The sequence below is a fragment of the Chenopodium quinoa genome, unplaced genomic scaffold (assembly GCF_001683475.1).
Source record: "Chenopodium quinoa cultivar QQ74 unplaced genomic scaffold, ASM168347v1, whole genome shotgun sequence".
NCBI lineage: Eukaryota > Viridiplantae > Streptophyta > Magnoliopsida > Caryophyllales > Amaranthaceae > Chenopodium > Chenopodium quinoa.
The window spans coordinates 101,299-115,749 of NW_018745454.1; positions in this window are offsets into that span (position 1 = coordinate 101,299).

Genomic DNA, 14,451 nt, shown 5'->3' on the forward strand with positions numbered 1-14,451 from the left:
ACCCTCATTGGGGTTTCTATCCTCCCGTTCCTTAGGGGGGTTCATGAAATCAAACCCCGGGCGATCCATGGATGGATGGAAAGGTTGGTTAAAGTGCTCATAGGGCCACCCTTGGGTACCCCAACCACCATCAAAAGGAGTCGGGGTTGATGGACTTGCCGGATCATAGGCGTAGTCGCACCCACCCGGCCGATAAGGGTTGTATGGTGGGGTACCAACACGTTGGGATGGGTCGATAGGACCTGCCCAATAAGCATAGGTGTTGGGGAGGGGTTGTTAGGGTCATAGGTGTCCCAATGTGGAACTAGGCCCTCTTGAGGCGGGTGGTAGGGATAGTTAACATAGGGCGTTTGAACGCCCGCTTGCACAAGACTATCATAGTTCATCCTTGCGTAGTACCCCCATTGTTCAATAGAAGCCTGATTATCAAAACGAATACCATCGAGGTACTACGCAGGGCACTCATATCAAAAGGAGAAGAGGAAGAAGAAGAAGATGTCTCACCTCCCCCACTAGGGGGGGGGGAAATTATGCTCCACTTGGTAGACCGGTTGAGGGTAAGGGATTGCACCGCGGCTTGTTTTTTTCTTAATTCATCGGGGATGAATTTTCGCGCAATCTTTCCACCTTAGCGGGTTGGAAGGGTCTACCGAAGTGTGAGGAGGATCCGGGAGGACACACCATTCTTCTCCATTATCTACCAAGAGGATAAATTTGCGATTCTGGGTGGAGTAGTTTGATGAAGCGTTGGTTGCGGAGAGCAACAATAGAAAGAGCATAAGGAGGGTAGCCGACGGCCTCTTCTTCTTTGTTTTGGAGCACATGGGGGAGCAAATCAATTTGGTCCTTGTAAGCTCCACCATTCAAAGAAAGGGCAATGAGGGTGATCATGCCCCCCATGTGTATCTCATCACCAAGCCGCCCATCTCGAGTGTCCAACAATCTAGAGATAAAAGTGGTGGAGCATTTGAACTTTAAACGCTGAGGATTGTCGCCAAGAAAAGGCAAGCTACCTCATCTTTCACCATAGAGCCGAGGTTTGCCTTGAAGAATACGGCATACTGAAGGAGCCGGGCAAAGTATCTCAAAGCAATATGGATGATGTTGTTGACCTTTGCGGTGTTAGTGCAAAAGATGGGCTTGGTGGAGATGCTCTGCCACCATTCTTGTTCATTATAGGGAATGCGACACATTGAGGTCATATCGGAAGGCCGATGCATCCCGGTTGCTTGCCAATGGAAGATCTCATTGAGCTCACTCTCGGATAGGGAATGGTCTTCGTTGAACATACGAAAGTGAAGAATAATTTGAGATTCATTCCCTTCATCATCTTCTTCAATGACTTCCTTGCGGAGGGAAGCAAGGAACTCCAATGTGACGCGCTCATAGGTGTGAGCGTGGAGGTCAATGAACTCGCCCCAACCAAAGTTTTGTGCGAGCCGGACTACTTCATCCATGATGCCAAGCTTTCTTAAGGTGTTCCCGCAGAAGAACCTTGTAGATCGAATGGGACGGTCTATGAGGGTTTTATAGACATCCCAAAAGTGTTTGTTTGGAGCGATGATGCCATGATCATAGATGCCGGGTGGAGGAGGAAAATTTGACGATGAAGATTCACCCGTCCTCTTCCTCTTGGACTTGCTTTTGCCAAAAAGATGCATTGTGAATCTACAAAAATCGCCAAGAATTAACATTAGGAAGATTCAAGCCAAAAGGGGCACAAGAAGCTCGTCGAGATTAAAAGTGTGTGCAATGAGAGTAAAAGCCATGAGTTGTGAAATAGATGTAGACGGTAGCAACAATACAATTCAAGGCATTAATGGACACTTATAAACCAAGGCATGAGCTAAAAATCCTATGGCAATCGAATGCAAATCCTAAGAAAACCTAGGCGAAAATGGGCATGACGTCCCCTAAAATTCATGAAATCCACTCAAAACTCATCGAAATCAAACCGAGAACAATGAGTAATAGTCACAAAATTCCATCCAACTCAAGAATTTCTCAATCAAAATGTAGCATGAACAACCTAGCGAAAGATTAACACATTCAAGCAAACAAATTGAAATCATGAAAACCCAAGTCATACATGCATATTCATCATGAAACAAGTTCTACTAACAACAACCAACCAATTACAACAAGGAAATCCCAATAACCATTTAAATCAGACAAGCCATGACTAACAATACCAATTATACCACATATCATACTTGAACATGTAAAACATGGTAAAACAAAGAGAAATTGAAGAAATGAGCTTGAAAAAGCTAGAATAACCATACCACAATTGATTGGAAGTAAGTAGAAATCAAGAAGTTTCAAGTCACTCAAACCCTAGAAATTGGGGAAAATTTAAGGAGTGATTTTTATGGGAGATTGTAGGAATTGAGTAGTGGATGTAAATGAAGTGAGGAGGGAAAAAGATAGGAGTGATTTTTATGGAGATTTGAGGTTGAAGGAGGGGTGACTATGGAGTATTAGGGTGAGAAGGAGAAGAAAAGGGAGAGGGAGAGCCGAATGTAAGAAGTAAGAGTGAGAAAGCAGCGGCTCAAGTCTATTAAATCTGGGCAAGATCGAAAAAGGTTCGGTCGGACCTTATGAGGTTCGGTCGGACCATAAAAAGTTCGACCAAACTTTTTAAAAGTTCGGTCGAACTTTTGGATTTTCCAAAAACTGCCAGAATTCAGCCTAATTTGATTTCCATAACAGGAGCGGCCGAACTTTCTGAAGGTTCGGTCGGACCAGCATAGGTTCGACCAAACTTATGAAAAGTTCGGTCGAACTCTTTGATTTTCCAGAATTCGACAGTTTTTAGCCCATTTTGAGTTCTAGGGGAGGAGCGGCCGAACTCTTGGGTGGTTCGGTCAAACTTTTTGCAAAGTTCGGCCGAACCTTGCTGCAGTTTGGTCGAACACCCCTAAATCCCTCTATCTGAAAATTTGCACAAAACTTCCCCTCAAGACACACTAAAATACAACACAATCATGCCTAAGGTATATGGAAAATGCATTCCTTTTTAAGGCAAGACAAACAAGAATACCAACACAAACCAAATACACGCAAAACCATCAATCCAAAGTTGTGAAAGAAGAAAAGAAAACGTCAAGCAAATAGAATAGAGGAGGGTTAGAAACTCGGGTTGCCTCCCGGAAGCGCTTCTTTAACGTCACTAGCTTGACGTACTTCACACATTCAAGAGATGAGACTGCATTGCATTGACTCAATCAAACCAACATGAGCATCCTCATAATAAAGCTTGAGGCGATGCCCATTGACCTTGAATGACCTCGATCCATCCAAATCATTTAGCTCAACTGCTCCATGGGGGAACACCTCCTTAACGGTGAATGGACCACTCCACCTTGACATGAGCTTTCCGGGAAACAGTTTCATCCTTGAATTGTAAAGCAACACCTTATCTCCAACATTGAAGGTCTTCTTTTCAATTTGCCGGTCGTGCCACTCCTTTGACCGGGTTTTGTACAAGCTTGCACAATCATAAGCATCCATCCGTAGTTCCTCTAACTCATGCAAGTCTAGCCACCTTTGTTCACCCGCACTCGCTAAATCAAAGTTGATCTTTTTGATAGCCCATTGAGCACGGTGTTCAAGTTCAACCGAAAGGTGACAAGACTTACCATATACAAGCCGGTAGGGGGTAGTGCCGATGGGGGTTTTGAAAGCGGTTCTATAGGCCCAAAGGGCATCATCTAGCTTGTCCGACCAATCTTTCCTATTCCTAGCGACTGTTTTCTCAAGAATTACCTTGATTTGGCGATTGGAAACCTCCGCTTGCCCACTTGTTTGTGGGTGATAAGTCGTGCCAAAGCGTTGATGGACCCCATTCTTTCTCAGCATCTTTTGAAACACATTATGAATAAAATGAGAACCATTATCGCTAACCACTGCTCTAGGGATCCCAAATCTTGGAAATATCACCTTTTTGAACATCTTCATCACTACCTTGTGGTCATTAGTTGGGGAGGCAATGGCTTCAACCCATTTAGAAACATAATCAACCGCCACAAGGATGTATTGATTTCCATTAGATGAGGGAAAAGGTCCCATGAAATCAATGCCCCACACATCAAACACCTCAATTTCAAGAATCGGTTGTTGAGGCATTTCATTTCTCTTCGAAACGTTACCGGTTCTTTGGCAAGAGTCACATGTTTTCACAAATCCCCATGAATCTTTGAAGATTTGAGGCCACCATAACCCGCTTTTTAATACTTTGAAGGCTGTTTTGTTGGCACCCATGTGCCCTCCACAAGGATCGGAGTGGCACATCTTCAAAACGCTCTTCACTTCATCATTTGGCACACATCTACGGAGTAAACCATCTACTCCTCTTTTGAAAAGGATCGGATCATCCCATATGTAATGCCTTTCTTCCCTTTTCAACTTCTTCTTCTGGTTCCTTGAAGAATTTGGAGGAAACTCCCCACAAGCCAAATAGTTCACCAAATCCGCAAACCAAGGAAGATCTTTCTCGGCCAACAAGTAAAGCACATCATCTTTTAACTCATCACAAATTGGGACCCCATCGTCATTATCTTGCACGTTCTCTAACCGGGATAGATGATCCGCAACCACATTTTCGGCCCCCTTTTTGTCCCGAATCTCTACATCGAATTGTTGAAGTGATAGCACCCAACGAAGAAGACGAGGCTTGGACTCTTTCTTTGCCACAAGGTACCTAATAGCCGCATGATCAGTGTAGACTATAGTTTTGGAACCAATGAGGTAGTTCCAAAACTTCTCAAAAGCATGAACCACGGCAAGAAATTCTTTCTCTGTTGTGGTGTAGTTCCGTTGAGCTTCATTCAAGGTCTTAGACATGTAGTAAATCACGTGAAGCCTCTTCTCTACCCTTTTCCCCAATACACCTCCAATCGCAACATCACTTGCATCGCACATAAGCTCAAATGGCAAATCCCATCTTGGCCCTTGCACAATTGGAGTTGAGATTAAAGCCTCCTTTAATTTGTTGAAAGCTTGGAGACACTCTTCATCAAAAATAAAGATGGCATCTTTTTGAAGAAGAGCATTTAGGGGTCTAGCAATTTGTGAGAAATCCTTGATGAATCTCCTATAGAACCCGGCATGCCCCAAAAATGACCTTACTCCTCTCACATTGATTGGTGGGGGAAGCTTTTCTATCACTTCAACTTTGGCCTTGTCAACCTCAATCCCTTTGTTTGAAATCTTGTGACCAAGGACAATTCCCTCTTCCACCATAAAGTGGCATTTCTCCCAATTCAAAACCAAATTGACCTTCTCACATCTTGTCAAGCACCTGCCCAAGTTGGACAAACAATCCTCGAACGAAAGGCCCCCTACCGAGAAATCATCCATGAAAACTTCCATTTCGGCTTCAAGCATGTCCCCAAAAATACTCATCATGCATCTTTGGAAGGTTGCCGGTGCGTTGCAAAGCCCGAAGGGCATCCTCCTGTATGCAAAGGTTCCATAGGGACAAGTAAAAGTTGTTTTCTCTTGGTCATCCGGGTTTATAGGGATTTGAAAGAAACCCGAATAACCATCAAGAAAGCAATAATACTTGTGCTTGGTTAGTCTTTCAAGCATTTGGTCGATAAAAGGGAGAGGAAAATGATCCTTGTTGGTGGATGCATTTAGACGTCTATAGTCTATGCACATCCTCCAACCAGTCACCGTTCTAGTTGAAATGAGATTACCATTCTCATTTTCAACTACGGTCATTCCTCCCTTTTTAGGGACCACATGAACGGGGGAAACCCATCTAGAACTCGAAATGGGGAAGATGATGCCGGCATCAAGGAGTTTGGTGATTTCCTTCTTCACCACCTCCCCCATTTGAGGATTGAGTTTCCTTTGCCTCTCAATGGAAGGCTTAGCACCCTCCTCAAGTGTTATGTGGTGCATACATAAAGCGGGGCTAATACTTTTGAGGTTATCTATGGTATAGCCTAAAGCACCTTGGTGATCTCTCAAAACACCACATAACATTTGAGTTTGGCACTCGTTCAAAGAAGAATTCACAATAACCGGAAAAGTTGAATTGGGGCCCAGAAACTCATACCTTAGGTGTGATGGTAGAGGTTTCAACTCTACCATTGGAACACCCTTACCTTCTGTTGAGATAGCTACTTCTAATGCATCATGTGTTGTGATTCCCATGCACACTTGCTCATTGCTTGATTCCGTACTTCCTTCAAGCATCTCTTCATACAATGCCATCTCTTTGCTTTGGTCACCTATCTTTTCCTTGTTCAAAAGGACATTCTCAAGGGCATCGTTAGTAGTGAGCAAGTGCTCATGCATAGAAGTTACAATAGAATCAATAGTATCAATCATCATGCAATTATCAAGACTAGAGCTTGGATATTTCATGCTCTCATTCAAATCAAATTCTATCACCTCATCTCCTACTTTTAGTGAAATTTTAGCACTTTGAACATCTATTAAAGCACCCGAAGTAGCAAGAAAAGGTCTTCCTAGAATTATTGGAATGTTAACATCTTCATCCATCTCTAACACAACAAAATCCACCGGGATTACAAACTTCCCCACCCTTAGAGGAACATCCTCTACCTTACCCTTTGGGAATTTAATAGAGCGATCGGCCAATTGAAGGGTGATGTTGGTGGGTAGAAGTTCCCCTATCCCAAGTCTTTGGTATACCGAGTATGGCATTAGACTAACACTAGCCCCTAGGTCACACAAAGCATTATCAATTTGCATCTTGTATATTGCACATGGGATAGAAAAGTTACCGGGATCTTTTAACTTTGGTGGCATCTTATTCATGATAATAGCACTACAATTCTCGGTGAGATTCACCGTTTCCACCACATCACACTTTCTCCTTCCACTCAAAATATCTTTTAAAAACCTAGCATAGTTAGGCATTTGCTTGATAGCATCGGTAAAAGGGATTGAAAGGTGAATTTGCTTCAGTGTTTCAAGGAATTTTCCGAATTGCACATCTAATTTGTGTCTCACAAATTTATGGGGATATGGAAGTCTTTGCAATTGTTTGGTTTCTTTTTCACTCTCTTTTTCTCTTCTCTCTTTCTCAAATTCTTTTTCTTTCTCACATTCTTTCTCCTTTTCATTCTCATGGTTTTGCTCTCTCTCTTGTTCAAAATCGCTTTTAAAGGGAGGCTCACTCATGTTCACTTTCTCATTGTTTTCCTTAGGGACTCTCTCTTCCAACACTTTCCCACTCCTAGTTGATATAGCATTCACCGGTTTCTTGGGGTCAAGTCCTTGGGTGGAAGTTTAGAAGTGCTAGCTCCCTCTTTTAAAGCATTGGCCAATTGAGAAATTTGTGTTTCAAGCATTTTGTTATGGGTCATTACTTCACTAAATTTCTTTTCACTTGAGGCCATGAAAGAATTGAACATTTTAGTTTGATTTTCCATCATTTCCTCCAAGCTAGACCTACTATGTGGTGCTTGTGCATAGTGGTTGTCTTGGGAAGCCCTATTACCTCTAGCATTCGAATTGGACGTATTTTGATTAGAAGAAACTCTATTATTATTGTTGTTCCAATTGTTCCGATTATTAGAGTTTCCCCCTTGGTGAAATTGCCCTTGATTCCCATAGTTTCCTTGATTATTATGATTATGGTTACCATAACCACCTTGTTGGTTGTAGTTACCTTGGGGATTTTGGTCCCTTTGGTTCCTACTTCCCCATTGATTTTGATTATGGTAATCGTAATCATTTCCTCTTTGGTTATAGGAATTCCCCCCTTGTTCTCTTCTATTTGGTGGTAAGTATCTTTGATTGTCATTCCTATGTCTATTATCATAAGACAAGGCATTGACTTGTTCATTTTCATTTTCATTACCATCTTCGTATTGGGGTTGGGGTTGGAAATCATAATTACAAGAAGAGGTATCATGGTCATAAGACCCACAATTTTCACAAAACAAACATCCATGAGGCATGTTATTAGAAGTAGAGGGAGAAGAGTTAGAATTCATACCTCTCCCCTTAGATTGGGAGGGATGCTCTTGTGTTGAACTAGAGGTCTCTAGTTTTGCCTTAATGGACGTCATCTCCTTTCCAAGGTTGGCGATTTGGGAGGTCAAATTGTTGATGGCATTAAGATGATCAACGGAGTAAACCGCATTTCCTCCCTTGTTTAGAGAATCTCTCTCTCCTTCTTGCCAATCCATGTGGTGCCTCACCACATCCTCAATTATCTCTATGACTTGCTCCTCCGTCTTGTTCATAATCGGGCCACCCGCTCCTGCATCCAAGCTAGTCTTTCCTTGTGGGCTCAAGCCCCCATAGAAAATTTGAAGCACTTGATATGACGGAATGCCATGATGAGGGCACTCCCTTTGATATTCCTTGTATCGTTCCCATGCTTCATAAATGGTTTCACTAGCTTTTTGACGGAAACCTTGGATCAAAGCTCTTGCCTCGGCCGTCTTCTTTTGGGAATAGAATCTTCCTAAGAAAGCCGTGGTGACCTCGTCCCAAGTTCTCAAGGAGTTAGGCCTCACCTCCTTCTCAATCCATTCAAGAGCTCTTCCTATCAAAGAAAAAGGAAACAACTTTAGTCTCACAAACTCTTGAGTTACCCCATTTACCTTGACCGTGTTACAATATTTTTCGAACTCGTTCAAGTGTGCAAGAGGGCTCTCATGTTTTGCTCCACTATATTGCCTCCTTTCAATCAAATTAATCATTGCGGGCCGAATCTCGAAGTCATTGGCTTGAGTAACGGGTGGAGCAATGCCGCTTGAAGCTCTATAAGCTCCCGGAGTTCCCAACTCCTTTAAAGGTCTTTGAGGTGGTGGTTCCGCATCACCCATTTGATCTCGATCCTCCTCGAAATTGGTCTCTCTAGCTGGGGGAGTAGTAAACGGCCTAGAACCGGCTCTTTTTCTCCTTCTATAAGTTTGCTCAATCTCGGGATCGTAAGGTACCAAGATCCTGTTATGAGTTCTGCGCATACACTCTCAACAAACGCAATTAGTACCAAGGCTACAAGTGTAGCCAAAAAGAAACAATCTTTTTGAAATTTTTTTATGGTGAACTAGACTCAAGTAATCAATTAGCTATCAACAACACCGTTCCCCGGCAACGGCGCCATTTTGATGGGCGTGCGAACGGTCGTACATTCCACACTCAATCAAACACATTTATTAACAAACACCTTACAAACCAAGCATAATGACAAGTAAGAGTTCGGTCCACAAGGAACGGGATATGATTGCCAAAGATCTTTACACTTAAGCTAACTCGAAGTCAATTGGTGAATTGAGGTTCGTCTAGAAGACAAACAAACTATGGTTCTAAATCAATGAATTAAAGATACTAGGGAATGAGATCCACTCAACCAAGGCAAATAGACAAACGGGGAGTAAAATAGACAAGATATAGCAAGGACTATATGTAAAATCAACCTCATGCAATTAGAAAACAACTCACACTACTAAACTTAGATTCCTCATTAGTTTAGCAATAGATGATACATAATCAAATTACAATAAGTAATGACGTACTCAATTTACACTTCCATGTCAAATTAGGCATATCATACTATCAAGCTCCTTAGTCAAGGGTAGCTAAACCTATCATGAGGAACTAACAAGCAATCTCATATTATCAATTTAATTGCAATTCAAACATCAATGCTTCTCCCACATTTGCATAGTTAACCCAAAAGGTCGAGCTTCACCCAACCCCTAGCAAGAAGACTACTCACAACTCATGTTTATCAACATGCAATCAAGAATTAGGGTTCTAAATACTTCAATAATTGGGGAAAAGTGGTTAACAATTGAAATAACTATCATCCAATAACAAATTACCAAGAACTAGGAAGATTTAAATAACATGCAAATACCAAATAAAATCTGAAATTAAAAGGAAGAAGGTTGGAGAAATTACTAATTGAAGCTTCAAATGTTGAATACAAATTGCCCAACTTTGAGAATAATTCTTGAATTTCACTAATACAATGATTTGATTTTATGAAAACTAAGCTAAATTAATCCTAAGGAATGTTTCAAACTAAGAGAGGTTTCTGAAAACTAGGCTACTGTCCTCCTTCTCCCGTCTTTTTTAAACGATCTCAAAAGGACCTTAAATAGTCCGTACAAAATTGGCTGAGATCGGGAAAAGGTCCGACCGAACTCTGGGTAAGTTCGGTCGGACTCAGGGTAGGTTCGGTCGAACCCTGTGTAGGTTCGGTCGAACCTCCCTGATCCTTGTTTGGTCGAACTTTTGAGGTTCGACCTCTCCTGCAAAATTGCTGAAAACAGGTTTGACACTGCCTTCACTGTACCTTGGAGGTTCGGTCGAACTTTTGAAAAGTTTGACCACACCAAGGTTCGACCGAACCTTTCAGAGGTTCGGCCACACCTCCTCTTGCACTTCCTTTTCTTGCTTCCTCTCCTTCCCTTTTGCTCCTCTTGCCTTTGTCCATGGCTTCCATGCTTGGCCAAGGGGCCTCCCACCGTGCATAGGACCGTCACGGAACCTGCAGAAGATACCAAAGTTCACGAGAGCATGGGGATGATAAAATAATGCATAAAGATTATCAAAATAAGCATTACTTTTCATCAACACAAAAAGAAGCCATAAGAGGATAATGAGGTGGAAAAACCTAAGAAAAATAAGAGGAAAAAGACCTAAATACTACCCCTAAGAGTGACATAAATGCCACTCATCATATCGCCAACTAGGATTTACGAGTCGGGCTGACGCGACAGGTATCACTGGGTGTCTGACTCTATTGCAGACCTAGATATACGAGTACTTTCCTGCATTGCGACCACATCGTGACCCGGTTCCTATTGATGAGGGGATGTCGCGTGCTTGTGCGTGGAGTCCGCGCTCGGAGAAGAAGTCCGTTGACCGCCTCCGATCGATACGGTTATTGCTGGACAAGTTGTCCCCCTTAGAGGTAACGTTTATAAATTGTTTCTACATTTTATTATTTGCACATATTATATTCATGTTATTAAATTTTAAAACTATGTGCAGGTGAACTGGATGCCTTTCGGCCCGAACCCTAGTGTTAGGGTACCCAGGACCCTGTACACGGGACTCATTCAGTATCGTGAGATCGTCGAGGCGTAAATGCCCCAGCGTTGTCTTTGCCAGCTTGGATTTGTCCAAGTTGTCCCTCCTCCCCCGGCATGCCCGATGAAGGCGGTCCGACCTGCATCGTCGAGGGACTACGTCGTGCAATGGCCGGATATCATGACCGGGACGTGGGACCAGTTTCCGATGGTGGCCCGCTTATGGACTGCGGAGTTGCAGCGGCCGCCCTCTGGGGTTCCTCCCATGTGTGACCATTACTACATGGAATGGTTCAACCGGTATTCGCACCCGAGGTTGATCGCAGATCTCGACCACAGCGATGATGATTATGTGCCACCGCCTACTTCCATGGAAGCGGTATGTCTCATATTATATTTATCGTTGTCTTTTAATTAAGTTTTATATGTTGTTATTGTATTTCATCTTTTATTTTTTGTTGTATGCAGTGGATGGGAAAGATAATGCAGGACGTACAGAAACTCTCTCTTGAGAAGGACAGCATGAGTGCAACAGTGAGAGCTGTTGTTGATAGTCTGGAACAGACCCTTGCACATTGGGAGTCGGCGTCGAGGAGGGATTAATGATGGTTTTGTCATTTTATTTATAGAGCACTTTAAATATTATCGTTTTAATTTATTAAATTGGACATTATGTTGTAAGTTTGTAACATTTTAGATTGTTCTTTTAGCTTCCAACTTAAACATATTATCATTGCTGTTTTTAAATTTTGATATAACCGTTCGTGGATCCGCGCAACTTACCCATGCAACATATAGAATGCAGTAAGCAATACAATATAAAAGATTAATGTTCTCATTAAAAGAGCAACGTACAAATAAGATTACATAGGAAGAATGTAAACATGAAAAACTAAAATGCAGCTAGGGTGTTCCATTCGTGGATCCGGTCATGATATAGCGCATCCCAACCCTCTACGCTCGCTGTGCGAATGGTGTACCACCGAGGTATAATCGGTGGCACTGGAAAATCGGATGACATGTCTAGTCGGATGAAATGTATGTATGACGACCCAAGGAACACAATAGCTACCTCTCTGACCGGTGTGGTGACAGTCTCACGCGACCGCCAAGGGAGAACCGTGGTACAAGGATAATAAGCTTGACTATGCACTCCCAGGCCGAAATGCATGACTGCGCATTTGTAAATGTTTGCAACGGCAAACAGATCTAGGGGCGCGTCAAACTAATGATTTTGGCCGCAAGGTCCACCTCCCCACCGGATACGCCGCAGAGCGCCATCCAAGTCATCCTGGTACACATGACGATAAACATTTCGGTTAGAGGCAATTTCGCTGTACATCAACTGACGCACCAAACCGTAGTTGTCTTCGCCCATTTGAAAAACATCAGCCACGACCCGGAATCCGCAGTTACCATCTCCGACTACATCATTCCACCCTTCCAAGTACGGCATGATGATCGCAGGTATCCTTTCCTTGTACGGAAACTGATCAACATCGTTTCTTCCTATTCACCATATAATTATAGACAGTTAAGAAGGCAAGAGTAACACTTTAAAACTATGTGTAATGTAAACAACCAAAACGTACCAGTTCTCAGGGGCATATTCACATACGATGAAGATTGACTACGACTAGATGACGATGTCCGACCACGAGCACGACCACGACCAAGACCACGGATATACTCAAACGCACTCCTGTTCCGCCGTTGTCGACCTCGAGGACGGTCAACTCCTTCGGATTCCTCATAATCTAAGGTAGACGTGTGGAACATTTCATGAAGTACATGAGTAGCGTCACGAATAATAGAAGGATGGCTGGAGGACACTCGGTCGTACATCGAACGAAACTGCTCCAACTCCTCCTGTTCACGGTCGGCCGTTTAAGTGTCTGCATGCTCACCAATAACGAGCGTCCTCCAGAATGAATGGACCTGATCAACATGTAACGACGCCCTTTATTTTGTAATAACGCGGTGAATGGTGCATGCACAAGGTAATCCATGAGTTACTGAAATAGCACACCCACACCGAGCATACACTTCGTCAGCCAAGTCCCTCATCCTGTTCAGCTCAGTGAGAATCAACCCCAAGCAGTAGTGCGACACACGACCATGGAGAATCTTAAATATAAAATGGCTATACATCGTACCATGTCGTCGTCTGGAGTCCTCTAGAGAGTTCCTGATGTCGTTCTTCTGAGTTTCAATTGACTTGTTAAGTCTATCGAACAGTGTATCCAAAGCAGCGGTCGATGAATCAATCCAGTCCTTGGTAGCTCTATGAGCGCTCTCAACTCTACATGTTGTAGTGTTCCCGAAATGAAGTACCTGGTTTGTCCAATATTTGACAAATTTTTCCCTGTGAGAGACCCATTGCTGCATCACATAGTCCACCAGTGCCGGACACCACTGGTACGAATCCCTGAAGTTAGCCAATGCTCGCTCATACGCTTCCTCTGTGGTAGCCTGTAGGATCTTCCGCCACTTACCATTCACCAATCTCTCTGCCATTTCCAAATTCTTGTTGAAAAGGTTGTAGGCTTTCACTTTCACGCAGTTGTTGATGTGCCATGTGCACAATAAGTGGTTCGATTCTGGAAACAACTCTGCTATGGGGGCAACGAGACCTCCCTCAGAGTCGCTGACGATGGCTGCTGGATGAACATTAGGCTCGATGTAGTTTCTCAGCTTCTCCAACACCCAATAATAACTTGGAGCCGTCTCATCCTTGATGATTGCATGACCAATCAGAAAGTTCTGGTTCGTTGGAGTCACCCCCATGATCTCAACCAGTGGGAACTTGTACTTGTTTGTCTTGTTCGTTGAGTCAATCAAAATCACAAATGGCCAAGACTTGATCATATCAGCACAATCAGGATGCACAAGGAAAAGATGAGTCACCTCCGTTGTATCTTCATCAGAATCAAACCAGAACAGGTAACCACGTGATTGTGCCTGGTGTAGAAGCTGCTGTATAGGGTTCCTTCCCTCTGACCGTTCAAACCTGAGTTGCTGTCTGACGTTGTAGATGTGTCTTCGGTTTGGATGGTCTTCTGGAAATTTCTCTAACACAGATGCTAATATTTTAGCAGGCTTGACTTGAGCATCACTCATTTCTTTCACAACTAGTTTCGCAGCAGGACTTAAGCCGCTCAGCTGTCGATGACCCTCTTCATATACTATCATCTCATGGTTGTGATACCCCCATTTAGAGTAACCAATCACTTCCCAACCGTCACGACTCCGTAGTTGTCGAACCTTTACTCTGAACTCACACCCACAACCTTTCCGCTTTGTATCAAACCGAGTGGCTGTATGAAAATCTCTTTCTTCTCTTTTGCAATAACGGTCACATCTCAAAATGCGATCCATTCTACCATCCCGTTGAGATTTATGAGTTACTACTACC